General features: G+C 52.8%; 1 protein-coding gene and 2 long non-coding RNA genes across 3 annotated transcripts in view; 1 reads left to right on the top strand and 2 right to left on the bottom strand.

The window, feature by feature from the left end:
* The window catches only part of LOC123597230, a 29,433-nt gene extending 24,992 nt beyond the window's left edge, over window positions 1–4,441 (bottom strand). The window contains exon 1 of the long non-coding RNA XR_006712041.1: window positions 2,622–4,441. This is a non-coding gene — a long non-coding RNA (uncharacterized LOC123597230). The remainder of the gene's footprint in view (window positions 1–2,621) is intronic.
* The window catches only part of CASP9 (caspase 9), a 40,473-nt gene that overhangs the window by 25,226 nt on the left and 1,837 nt on the right, over window positions 1–13,410 (top strand). The window lies entirely within an intron of this gene.
* On the bottom strand, window positions 4,504–12,746 carry LOC123597229. The gene is made up of 3 exons (XR_006712040.1): window positions 12,421–12,746; window positions 10,628–10,718; window positions 4,504–4,544 (listed from the first exon to the last, which is right to left on the bottom strand). It is a non-coding gene; the product is annotated as an uncharacterized LOC123597229 (long non-coding RNA).

Below are 13,410 nucleotides of genomic sequence, written 5' to 3'. Positions count from 1 at the left end.
CTCTTGTGATGTCTCCCTTTTATGGTTGCTTACACCTGTTGCTGATTGTATCCATGGGTTCGCCCCAGATTGGTGCCAGGTGGCCAGGTGTTTTTTTTAAATAATTTTTATGGTTTTTATTATAAACAAATGTGGGCCATTGTTTAAAAAATAGGAATTGAGCTGGTGTGGAAGCTTATGAGGTACTGGGTTTGAGCTCACCAGGAGGAAGCTCTCAGGACACATTCACACTAACAGAGGGACCCACTCCGTCCTGTTTGCCTGGACTATGCCAGTCTAAAGAGACAATCCTGAACTCTCTCAGTCCAGGGCAAGCTGCAGGACAAGGGGTGGGGGGACCCTTTAGAGGGACTGATTTCCAATCATCAAGGCTGTGGAGGTCTCAAATGATCAGGTTTGGGGCTTTACAGATAAATCTATTTATAGCATTGGGTGGTAGGGCCTACATACAGCAAAAAGCAAAAATGAGATAAAATACTTAACTAATCCTAAGGAACCTGCCCTTGCAGTCTCCGCAGCACAGAGCCCGACAAGGGGCTCGATCTCATGATCCGTGAGATCACGCTCCGAGCTGAAACCAGGAGTTAGACCCTTAACTCACTGAGCCACCCAGGTGCCCCTAATGAACCTACTTTTTTTTTCTAATGTTCATTTATTTTGGGGAGCGAGCGGCAGAGAGAGAGGGAAACACAGAATCCGAAGCAGACTCCAGGCTCTGAGCTGTCAGCACAGAGCCCAATGTGGGGCTCGAACTCATGAACCGTGAGATCATGACCTGAGCCGAAGTCCAACGCTTAACTGACTGAGCCACCCAGGTGCCCCTAATGAACCTACTCTTAATGCCTGAAGAGCATCCTTTGTTTTCAAGCTCCCTGGACAGGGCCACCCTCTGTGTGCCTTTCGCTCACACAAATTGTGGGGTCCCAAGGAGGGGGACCCAGCAGGGGTTCCCAGGGGGCTCCTGCCCAGCTCTCAGGCCCTAAGTGGCATTGCTCTTGTGGGGCCAGGTGAGCAGGACAGGGCCCATGAGGCCCGGGGTGTGTCTGGTTCTCACCGAATTAATCCAGTCGATGTAGCTGGAGATCCATGTGAAGACAGAGGGCTTGTGGTTGAGTAGTTGCAGGTGAGGGCAGACCTGAAGCTGACCGCGGTGCGCACTTCCCCCTGGCCATTAGTCCCCTGGCAGGGTCCTGCTGAGGAAGGTCACAGTTCATCAGGAGGAAACTGGGAGCTTCTGTGGGGCCACGGAGGGCAGGGGGTGCCCATTAGAGCCCCGCGTTTTACATGTTTGCAGTGAATTCATGTTGTTCCATCCTGGCTCGTCCTGTTCTCTGACGCCAGCCTTTGTGGTCACAGCTCAAGATGACACCAGAGTACCAAGAGCCGACATTTATTCCTTCTCTGTGCCTGGAATGCAGCTAAGCACTTCATATGCCTTCTGTCACTTAATTGTCACAAAAACCTGCCACACATGACAAGGTGTTAGTACTATTGTAATTCTGCACTTGAACTTTATAAAGCTTTTTTTTTTTTAGAAAAAAATTTTTAATGTTTATATATTTTTGAGAGAGAGAGCATGAGTGAGGGAGGGGCAGAGAGAGAGAGAGAGAGAGAGAGAGAGAGAGAGAGGCTCCAGGCTCTGAGCTGTCAGCACAGAGTCCGACATGGGGCTTGAACTCATGAATCGTGAGATCATGACCTGAGCTGAAGTCAGATGCTTAACCCACTGAGCCACCCAGGTACCCCTAGGCTTTTTATAATATGCTAATCCTCATAGCAAGTATTTATGCCTTAAAAAAATTTTTTTTATTAAACAAAAATTTTTTAAAATGTTTTTATTTATTTTCGAGAGAGAGACAGAGCATGAGTGGGGAAGGGGCAGAGAGAGAGAGAGGGAGACACAGAATCGGAAGCAGGCTCCAGGCTCTGAGCTGTCAGCATAGAGCCTGACGTGGGGCTCGAACCTGTGAACTGTGAGATCATGACCTGAGCTGAAGTCAGACGCTTGACCAACTGAGCCACCCAGGCACCCCCTGACTGTTGGAGTTTATGTCAAAAGGAGACTCACACTCAGGTGTCCCACGAGACAGGAAAGTTTTGAGGTTGGGAGTGGAGCATCTCATGAGGACCTGGGGGACCTTTGCGGAACCCCAGAAGCCCGAGGTTATAGCGTGAATGCTGTTTTGGACTCTGACCTTGGGCCATCCAAAGGGCCTTCTTTGCCCGATGCCACGTGGTCCTTCTAACCCTCATTCCATCTTAGTGGCAACGCCAACCACAAACACAGCAGCGAAGTGCTTCCCATGGATTATCTCCTTCCCTTCTCTTACCCTGTGATGCAGGTGCTTTCATAATCCCCATTTTACAGATGAGGAAGCTGCAGTGTGGAGAGAGGCTAAGTAACGTGCCCACGGTCACACAGCTAGAAGGTGGACGAGCTGGGCTTTGAACCCAGGCAGAAGTCTGCCTTCTTATCGGTCCATGCAGTCCTGCCTCCCCAAGGCGGCCGCCCTTTCTTCCAGACACCCTGGGGTGGTGAATGTGGGGGGAGCCCCTGCCTGGACAGGGGTGACCTGGCCTCCTCTCCCCCCCTGAGCCCCGGGCCCCCGGCGCCCACTTACCCTGCAGCCTTCTCCAGTCCGTGATGTGGCAGGCATAGTTGTTGGGGAGGATGTCGCCCCACTGGGTCTTGGTCAGCGCTGGCCAGTCCGAGCAGGGCAATGTCGCTCCTGGGTCGGTGAAGAGGCGGGGCACAGAGAGTTGACTGTTCCCTCCCCGGTTTCATTTCTGATCTAGCCCCAGCTGGCACACCATGGAACCCCCTTCCTTGTGAATCTTCCTTCTGGGGGGACTACCAGGGACTGGATCAAACCCCGAGATTCCGTTTAAGTCCCCGGTGGAGCTGGGAGCCCCAGATTCCTCCAAGCCCTTTCATGCGACTTCTCAGAAGAGAAAGGGCGAATAGGTTTTGTCTTGCGATGTGCGCCCGGATGGATTAGTCAGGGCTGCCCGGCCGGCTGTGTTAGTAAGGGTTCTGAAGCTCGGTCCAAACTTGGGGATGGCTGCCCTGGCCATGTACTTTCTGCATTCGGTTTGGGAAAACAGCAGGAAGTGCTCAGATCAAAAACCCCTCGGCTTCTACTCTTGACTCTCCCTCCCACCTTGAGATGTGCTGCCATCCACCCCTCTGTGTCACTCTCTTGCCCGGGGAGCCTTTAGCGGTCGGCACTCGGTATTTCCCACGATGGCTGTGAGATCTCGCATCCCGCAGGCGCCGTGGCAATGCGATGTCGACACTCCGTCCGCTGAGAGCCGGGGTCTGGGTTCCTTCCGCCCGGAGAGGGAGGCCCGTGGGGCGGGGCCGGTGATACCGTGTGAAGAACTTCTTTTCTCTGGACATACCTCTTCTCCAAGTCTCGGAGCCACACAGAGAGGCCGCGCATAGGGGGTCCGGACAACAGTCCCAGCTGACGCCCCTCCCCGCCCCCGCAGGTGTGGGAGGAAACCTTCCAGATGATGCAGTCCAGCCACCACCGTGTGTCTGTCACCTCGCGAGAGATCCAGCGTGAGAACCACCCACTTGAGCCCATTCAGCTTTCAGTCCTGAAGTTCGTGGGTGATTTGTTATGCGGCAATAGGTAACAGGAAGAGTGACAGATAGGACACCAGTAGGACAGATAGTAGATGCCCTCAGTGCTGACGACCTTCTCGGTTCTGACGCACATTCTTAGCCATCTGTCCCATAATGTCACTTCGGATAACCGCTATCGCCACGGGGCTGCTCTGCTCACTGGCCCCAGGACCACTGTCCCTGCTGTGACCAGTCCCTGGTCTTGGCAGTTCTCCCTTCGCCCCCCCCCCCCCCACCCCGCCCATCTCCTTCCTCCCCATCCTTGACATATGCTGTGTCATTTCATAGCTTTCCAGTGTCTTGTCTGTGTGCGTCTCATCCAGTTGACAAGCCCCTTGAGTAGGGGCCGCCAGGCTGCCTCAGGGACCCCCTGTGCCCTCTGCGAGCCGTCATGAGCGCTGGATCGCAGCAGGCTGACTGGATGAAGGAACGCTGAGGGTTACGGCCACAGGGCATCCTCCTGCTCTCTGTGGGTCTGTGATGAGGAGTCTTCTGGAAGATTTGGCAGCGTGAGCTCTCTGGGCAGCCGTTCAGGAGTGGCATCTTGGGTTGCAGAAGTGGCTCTGTGTGTGGATAAATTATGCAGATTTGAAGTCCTGGCTGGGATGCTTCTTGTTCAAGGCCCTTCTGGAACTGCAGACCCGCTCTTTGGACTGGGAGAGGAGGGCTAACAGGGCATCTCTGGGTTCCGGGAAGGTGATGGGGAAGCAGGGAAAAGGAAAGATAACGGTCTGGGGTGCCTGGGTGGCTTCTGTCAGTTAAACGTCCGATTTCAGCTCAGGTCATGATCTCACGGTCCGTGGGTTTGAGCCCCGCGTTGGACTCTGTGCTGACAGCTCGGAGCCTGGAGCTCGCATCGAATTCTGGGTCTCCCTCTCTCTCTGCTCCTCCCCCGTTCGTGCTCTTTCTCTCTCTGAAAAATAAATAAAAATTAAAAAAAAAATTAAGATCAGGCCCTCTGCCAGGCACATCACACTTCATTTAATGCTCCTTTCTAGATCTGTAACTTTGGGCAAGTTCTTGAACCTCTCTAGGTCATGGTTTCCTCATGTGTGAACGGGGGATAATAAAAGTACCTCTCACCCAAGGCCGCTGTGTAGAATAACTAAGCTCGTTTACTAGCTGGGGGAAACATTTAGCACAGGGCCTGGCACAGGGGAAGCACTAAGCGTTGGTTTGTATGAGTGACAGAGAACTCGCTGGAAGGCATCTTGGGTTGCAGGGTTTCTGGAGGGTTGGTGACCCTCGACATTCTTGTCTATCCTGATAGAAGGCGGAGTTAGCCAGGCACAGACACCACACTCCCACAGGAGCATTGGGGTAGAAAGTGGGGCTCCCCTGAGCCTCAACTTCACAGGCCCGGGACCCTCACGTGTCTCACAGGGCCTGGCACATAGTAGGTGCTCGCTCAACAGATATTTGTGGAACGAAGGCGTGAGTAAACCTGTAAGAGCTCTGGATTTTGTTTAGCGCCACCTGGGTCTCAGGATTAGTGGTCACAAAGGAAGCCTGATGGTCCAGCAAATGTCCCCTGGCCCTACTCTGTGCCCCTCCCCGGGTCAGGGGCTAGAGATTCAGGGGTGAGGCAGGCACCGCCCAGCCCTTGCAAAGTCTCTGACGTGCCTCGATGGGGCCTGCACCGTGACAGCGGGAAAGGGCAGGGGTGAGTGGCCGATTCTGCCCAAATTCTCTCTTGGGCAGAGGACCCTCCTCTCCCCACTTGCTGGGGCCGTTCTCCGCTCTCTCCACGGCTCAGACACGTCCCGCCGCACTTACACACCTTTCCTGCACGATGATTGCACCAAGCACTGGCTTCCGCGCGTGGCTTCTGTCACGTGCCGGGCCGCTTTCCGTGTGCTTTAGTCCCTGATCCTCGTAACATCCCTGCTGTCACCCCCATTTTATCGAAGAGGAAACTGGGGCACAGAGAAGCCGAGGAACTCACGCGGGGCCACCCGGTCATTATCCGTCCGAAAGGCACCGGGCTCCACGCGCCCACCCCCTAACCGCTACCCCGCACTGCCTCACAGCCACACGTAGGTCCCCGCGCGCTGGCGGGGTGACCGGTGTTTCTCCCTGCGTCCAGCACCCAGAGTCCAGTGCCCAGCACGGCACATGGTCTGTGGGGGTCAGCGAAGGTGCCAGGTGAACAGAGGATGGTCTGCGCTTATCTAAGAGGAGAGGTGGGCGGGGGCCGTTGCCATTTCCCTGCGGGGTGGGGGATACTTCCTGGGAGGTGTTGGAGGGCTCAGAGACCCTAGTTACCCCAGGATGTCCCTGCAGGGTATCCGGGACTCTTTGAAAATGTGAAAGGCCTTGTTGGGAGGGGTCAGCGGGTGGGCAAGGCAGGAGGGAGTGTGTCCTACTCCACTGACAGCTGTGGGGCCCGCAGACCCTTCCCTGTGTCCCCAGGTCTTGGCATGGAAGACCACCATCAGTGAGTGCCCCGGGTGAGCGGGGGACCTGCAGGCTTAGCGGGCAGGAGGCTCAGGTGGCTCTGATGGTCTTTGCCTCTCCCTCCCCTGGTTCACAGCCCCACCTCCATCCCAGGTGTCTTCGGGGCTGGCTGTGCCTCTCAGGGGTCAAAGCTTCTTCCCCCTCCCTGCAGGAGAAGCAAAGGAGGGCATGGGGTTGCACCCACTGCCTCCCGCCGGAACCGTGCCCCCCCCCCCACCCCGCTCCCTTCCAGCCTCTCCTCCGCATCTGCACCCCTGCCAAGCTAACCTGCAAGGGCACTCAGACGGAAGGGACCCTTCGTGGAACTGGAACACCGTGAGCTTGGGGACCTTGACACCAGTGAGCTGCGTTCATCAGTGGAAAGACTGCACCTGCCCAGCTCCATGGGGAGGGCCCGGAGGAGCCGGGGAGAAAGCCCCCGCCCCGCCAGCTGGAGGGTCGGCTCCCATAGTCCTTTGCTCTCTCCGTCCCCCCCGCCCCGCCCCCACCATGGTTAGGGACACTTCAGAGGCCTGGCTCTGGACGATGTTGGGATGGGCCCAAGTAAGCCTGGGAATTTTTCTTCCCCAGGGACAATGAGTTCATTACAGCATAATAATTAGAACTACATAATAATTATAACCACATCATAGTAACTATAAAGCATACTAGAAAATAAAAGTTATAACATAAACTCATGGATTGGGCACAAAGAAAGTAGGAGTCATTTGCCCTCACGGGCATTTTCTAATTGAATCTCCTACCCCTCATTTTTATTTTTTTTAAAGTTTATTTATTTTGAGAGAGAGAGAGAGAAAGAGAGAGGGAGGGAGAGGCAGAGAGAGAGGGAATCCCAAGCAGGCTCCGCATTGTCAGCGCAGAGCCTGATGCGGGGCTTGAACCCACGGAACCGTGAGATCGTGATCTGATTTGAAACCGAGAGTCGGGCCCCTAACCGACTGAGCCACCCAGGTGCCCCTCTCACCCCACCCCTCCTTTTTAGAGGGGCAACTGAGGCTGAGAGAGGAGTAAGGGGTCCAGAGTCTCTCAGCTAGTTAGTGAGAATCCAGAACTAGAAGCCAGGACCCCTGACTCCCCGCCTCTATCCCTTCCCCACCACCTCACTGAGCCCAAAGACTAGGTGGGCAGTGGGAGAGTCCCACTGATGCCAGATAAGCAGAGGTCATTAGGGAGGAAGGAGGACAGGTGAACAATGAATGTCACAGAGACTTTGCTTTCCCTTGTGGGTCTTTATGACGTTAACCGCTCACTTTCACTGAGCACTTACTAAATGCTGGCCCTTTAACTCATCATCTCATTTAATCCATGCTAAATTCTATTGTCTGCTGTTTTGTTTTGTTTTGTTTTGTTTTTTGTTTTTGCCAGTGATGGCATTGAGGCTTGGAGAAGTCATTCAAGTCGCTCATGGGAACCCAGTTCTAGATCTGGAGGCCACATCTAGCACCTCTACGAGGACAGGATATGGGTCTCCTCCTCACACCCCCTCACTGCCCTGCCCAGGTTCCAACTTGCGGAGACTGGTGTGCTGGCTGGCGGGGCGAGCGGGCTGGGGTCTGGGGACCAACGGTCACCTGATGCAGCCGGCAGCTGTCAGGGCCCAGCTGTTGGCTGCCAGAGACCCTGTGCAGGTGCAATGGCAGCTGTGCTGCGGGCACACCTGGTCCGGCAGCTACAGGGGGGGCCTCTCAGCTCTTCAGAGTCTCATCCCCGAGAGCAGGGCTGGGGTAAGGTGAGCGAGGCACCTGCCTCAAGTGCAAGATTTAAGGGAGCACCAAGAAACTCAGTAATCGGGTAAATGGCATTCTAATGCGATATTTAAAAAATGTTTTCTCTGGAAAATGGAGCTCATCACGCCTACGGTGCAGGGCTCTCGGGATGATTAGTAACCAAAGCTCATGCTTTGTCTGATAGTTTGAACACTTGCCACGAACCAGACACTGTTCTGAGTTCAGAATGTGCATCAGCTCACAACACCATCACAGCAATCCCACGAGGCACTGTTACTATTCCCATTTCACAGATGAGTGAACTAAGGCAGCCGAAAGAAATTTGTGCAGTATGGTCCATGGCATCAAGGCCGTTAGATACCTAGCACTTTATTTTCAAGTGCCTGGTGGATTGTGAACTAGGGCCACAATCTTGGGTGAGTGTAGACTAGAGAGGTCTCTCAGGAATTGCAGAGCCAAAGTTATATTAATCCTGGCTTTGTTTAAAATTTTGATATTTTGTTCAATGTGAGTTATTTTTGCATCAAGTTTGATTTAAAAATTGCATTAAGATACTATTCATTTGGTGTCTGAGTCATGTGGCATCCCCTTAAATCTTGTCCCAAAGTGGGGGCGCCTGGGTGGCTCAGTTGGTGGAGCGTCCGACTTCGGCTCAGGTCATGATCTCGAGGTTTGCGAGTTCAAGCCCTGCATCGGGCTCTGTGCTGACAGCTCGGAGCCTGGAGCCTGCTTCGGATTCTGTGTCTTCCTCTCGCTCTGCCCCTCCCCACTCACGCTCTGTCTCTCTGCCTCAAAAATAAATTTAAAAAAAAAGCGTAAAAAATTTTTTTAATAAAAAAATATCTCGCCGCAAAGTAAATGTCTTGCTTGCCCCATCCTAGTCCCCACCCTGCTGGACCTGCCAACCCACCCCAATAAAAAAAAAATCTCCCGGGGAAGCAGAAGCAGGGAGTGTAGACTCGTCCAGGACTATCCCAAGGCAAGGATACGTTTGCACGAGAGAGCGGCACCAAATGGCCCAGAAGGTGGGGCAATATTTTCTTGGGCAGCACTGGTTGGCTGTGCACTAAAGGAGACCTCTGTGGGGAGGGTGGATGGCTCCTCTCCCAACTTTCCAGAGAAAAATTATCACGGGAGGCTGAGAAAAGTAGGAGAGCTGGCACAAGCCACAGACCCAAGTTCTACGTTGTGAAATATTTGAAGTATCCATCACCATTCTGTGAGAGAATCTCTCTTTAAAAGAAATTGTCTTGGGGCGCCTGGGTGGCGCAGTCGGTTAAGCGTCCGACTTCAGCCAGGTCACGATCTCGCGGTCTGTGAGTTCGAGCCCCGCATCAGGCTCTGGGCTGATGGCTCAGAGCCTGGAGCCTGTTTCCGATTCTGTGTCTCCCTCTCTCTCTGCCCCTCCCCCGTTCATGCTCTGTCTCTCTCTGTCCCAAAAATAAATAAACGTTGAAAAAAAGAAATTAAAAAAAAAAATAAAAGAAATTGTCTTTTAACATTTATTTTTGAGAGACAGAGTGCAAGTGGGGGGCGGGGCAGAGCGAGAAGGAGACACAGAATCCCAAGCGGGCTCCAGGCTCCGATGTCAGCACAGAGCCCGACGTGGGGCTCGAACTCACGAACCACGAACCGCGAGATCACGACCTGAGCCGAAGTCGGAGGCTTAACCCACTGAGCCACCCAGGCACCCCTGTGATGGAAGCTCTCTTAATGGAGAGGCCGGCATGGAGTCTGGACACTCACCCCCTTCCGGCTTCTTTGTTCCCAAATGGCTGATGCCAGCTGTGCTCACGCTGCCAGTCTGTAAACCGATCAAGCGTGTAACCCATGAACAGGAGTTCAGAAAGTGAGTTGTGATTTATGTGGAAACTAAGTTAAACGCTTGGAAGAAACTGGATAACCGTGACCTTAAAAAATTGCTACGGCATTAGGTGTCTGTGCAAAAGCTAAAAGATGGGGGAAGAAAGGCCATAAAAACGTGGAAGGGCTTGTGCAGGCTTCATACGTGTCTCAAAGTCATTGTGCCATTTTAAAGAAAGGGAATTATAGGTGATTTACGAGGGCAGCGGTTTATATAAGACAGTTAAGAACTCAAAGGATTGATGAACACACCTATAGTTACAAGTTTTAAATTAAAATAAAATGTTTACAGAGTATGTGTGGTTTCTAATAATTTCCCTCTGGCCAGTTTTTCACTTACTCAGTCCCAATCATGTCAGAGAAGAGAGATTTTACTATGTTTATTTATGTCAATGCCAGCCTCACATACTTCCTTTGGGATTCCTACCGCTAACACGTCTTAGTAATTTGTGTCTGTGCCGCACGCGGCATCTCAATCTCTATATCACTCTGACTATTTCCAGGTAAAGGAAACATTTACTTTCATTGGTAATGTCAGTTTGCCTGTAGTTGAGACTTAATTTGAATAAACAGCACCGATTGGCTCCTTAAAGCAAGGAACATTTGCATAGGTGCTGTGAATGGTTCGTAGGGGAACAGTACATTTGCAAGCAAGCTTGTGGTTGGTCGCCGGAGTAAGACTGCACTTGAGAATTTGTGTGCGTGGAGAGCGGAGAGGAGCAGTTCTTTCCCGGAAGCCGGAGAAGACACCTCTCCCTCCACCTCCAAGGTTGACCAAGGCCGTAGAAGTCTATTAGTGACTTTTCCCATTTTGCCCTCCAAGTCCCCACTGTTCCTCATCTTTGCCAGGGCAACAGGCCCCGTGGCGGAGGGCAAAAGGGGTGATGTGAGGTAGGTAAGAACGGGGTGCGGGGTCGGGGGGGAAGACGTGGAGGGCGGGTTTACTCACCTGTCAGGGCCGGGTGTCAGGCCTTACACCTTCACCTCCCACCAACCCCGGGCAGTTGGAGCAGGTAAGTGGGCGGTGCACAGCTGAAATTCTAAGCAGAGAAAGGGTTTTGGGTCCAGGAAGTAGTGACCCAAACAATAGAACCCACTCTTGCTGCATTCCCAAAGCCTAAAGAGAAAATGCTTGTTCTGGAAGGATCCCAAGAAGCCATGGAGTCCTGCCCTTTGCTCTACTTCTTTGGAACTCCACTCCAGCTTTCTTATAACCATAGGATTGAGTCCAGTGTGGGCAGGGAGGTCCCCAAACCACCACGGGGAGGGGACTGGGAAAGCTCCTCTGAGTGACAGGGCTTACCCCCTACCACCAGTGCAGACAGCAGTAGGCCCCTGATTGTGGTGAGTCCGCAGGAGTCCTGTAAGTGTCGCTCTGCCCAAGGCCCTGGTTTTGCGAGTGGGCTTACAGGCCAGAGATCTACTAGGAGCACAGAAGATGCGGATTTGCTCAAAGCCAAGTGGGAAAAAGGGCCTGTGTCCCAGTACTTTTTTTCCCCACCTGTCACCCTGGAAATACTTTGAAAAAGACGCCAGAGGTAGATATTGAAATATGGGTTCTATTTGCTTTCAAGAGCTTATGCTACGTGTGAAGGAAAGAAGAAAAGTACTGGCTGTTGGTCCTTGGAGTTGTGTTTTCAAGGAAACGCTGGGCAAATAGCACTCCAGGCCGGTGGTTCTCAGCAGGGCCAGTGTTCCCAGTCAGGGGACGTGTGGCAACGGCTGGAGGCATTCTTGGTTGTCATGGCGGGGCCTGGGGCACTATTGGCATTTAGCAGGTAGACTAGAGGTGCCACTAAACATCCTACAATGCACAGGGCCGCCCCTCAGAAGGAATTATCCTGTCCCCAATGCCAACGGTACCGAGGTTGAGGATTCCCGCTCTAGGCTAGGCCCTGGCTCGTTGTGAGACCTTGCATTAGTCATGGAAGTCTCTAGGCCCAGGGCCCACCCATCTGTGAAACAGGGAGAGAAATGTGTGCTCAGTCTGTATGGCAATCTTGCGGTGGGGATTTGAAAAATACAAGGAACACGCTTACACAAGAAAAGCACAAGATAGGTCCGCACAATTGGGGTTTGGCAGAGCTCTAGCCATGGAGAGAGAGAGAGAGAGAGAGAGAGAGAGAGAGAGCTGGCAGAGGGATGGATCAAGATGTGTTTTATTGTCTGCTCCCAAGACGACAGCAATTTGCACCTTTTCCAATAACTTCATCTTCCAAATGGGGTCAAAGCAGGGACCTTCTCAGAAAGGGGGCTGACACCCACCGAACACCACACAGACGTCAGATGCATTCGCATGTCTCATCTCAGCTTTACAAAACCCTGCGAGAGGGTTCCATATATCAGGCGAGGAAGCTGAGGTTCAGAGAGGTCATGTGACTTGCCCAAGCTCGCACAGCCTCTGAGGCAGAGTGTGAATTCCAACCTAGGCTGATGTGTTTCCAAAGCCCCTTTACTTGATGTCCCTGGCGATGGCCTTCTGACTCTCCTCCTGGGACCGTGGGAAGTCCCTTATTTTTGGTGGGAGAAGGGTGGAGCAAATGAAGAGTTTCCTCACACTTTCTTCGACCCTCGGTCTCCTTGTGGTCAGAGCCCAGCCCCAGGCAGGCCAGGCTCTGGTGAGACGGCCTTGCTCTGTGACCACAGCCAGAAAGGCAGAAATGAAAGTGGACATCAGCAGTTAAGACCTGGGCTCCAGTCCTCAGTCAGATTCAAACATTATGTCTTGGACGATTCACTTACCTTCTGGGCCTGAGTTTCTTAGGTCCCCTATCCAGGCCATGTCACCGGTGACTCCTTGACCCCCTGAGCTCAGGATTGATGCCCTGACCTCCTAAACTCAGAAAACCCCTAGAAGCTTCTGCTTATCATCTTTTAGAAACGAAGAAACGTTCGAGGACCACGCCTGCCCGATGAATCAGAAATTCCCTGACAGTGACCTCAGCTTCATTCGAATGTTAAAACCCCCCTCTGAATATTCATCTCAAGCCCTTACTGCTGCCGGGGCGTCCCAGCTCTGGAAACCATTCCCCAGTGATCTCCTTGTTTGTACAAATACAGTGACCTCCGCCCAGTGTAGTCTTGGTCTCTAGTCACCAAGAAGCAGGCCGCCTTTGGTCCAGCAACAGCCTTGACTGCAGGATCGCCGTAAGGCTGAGAAAACGGGTGTGAAAGATTTCGCCATCACCCATGGGTCATTTGAAGGTGAGGGAGGTTCGGGTGCAGAATCCTGTTGGACATCAGAGCACCGGGATTCTAGTCCCAATGCTACCCCTAACTCCCCTATTTCTGAGGTGTTCTATTTTATCTTGAAAATCAGTGTGAATTTGGCATTCTGCTCCATGGAGCTGTGTTTAATATAAAAATAAGGTTTGTCCTGTACGAGGTTACTGAACAAACACCAGTGTGACGCATGTTGTGGGCTTGCTGTGTGACCTTGGGTAAGTCACACAGGCTCTCTGGCCTGGGACTGCCCATCTATCAAGCAGAGAGAGGGAGAGGGACACAAGGCCAGTCTATTTCTCCACGTTGCTGTGAGGAGGTAAAGGTGGCAGAGAAACTTCATCAAACAGCCTTAAGCCGGTCATTGACTGGGCCACAAAATGTTAAAGTCCAGGAGCGGTGTTAGCTTCAGGCAAAGCTGGATCCAGGACTCGGATGATGTCCCCAGGACTCGGCTTCTCTCCATCCTTCGAATCTGCCTTCCACTGGGAGGGGCCATTCTCAGGCTCC

Source organism: Leopardus geoffroyi, chromosome C1 (genome assembly GCF_018350155.1).
Source record: "Leopardus geoffroyi isolate Oge1 chromosome C1, O.geoffroyi_Oge1_pat1.0, whole genome shotgun sequence".
Lineage (NCBI taxonomy): Eukaryota > Metazoa > Chordata > Mammalia > Carnivora > Felidae > Leopardus > Leopardus geoffroyi.
This window is presented reverse-complemented; position numbering and strand designations above follow the sequence as displayed.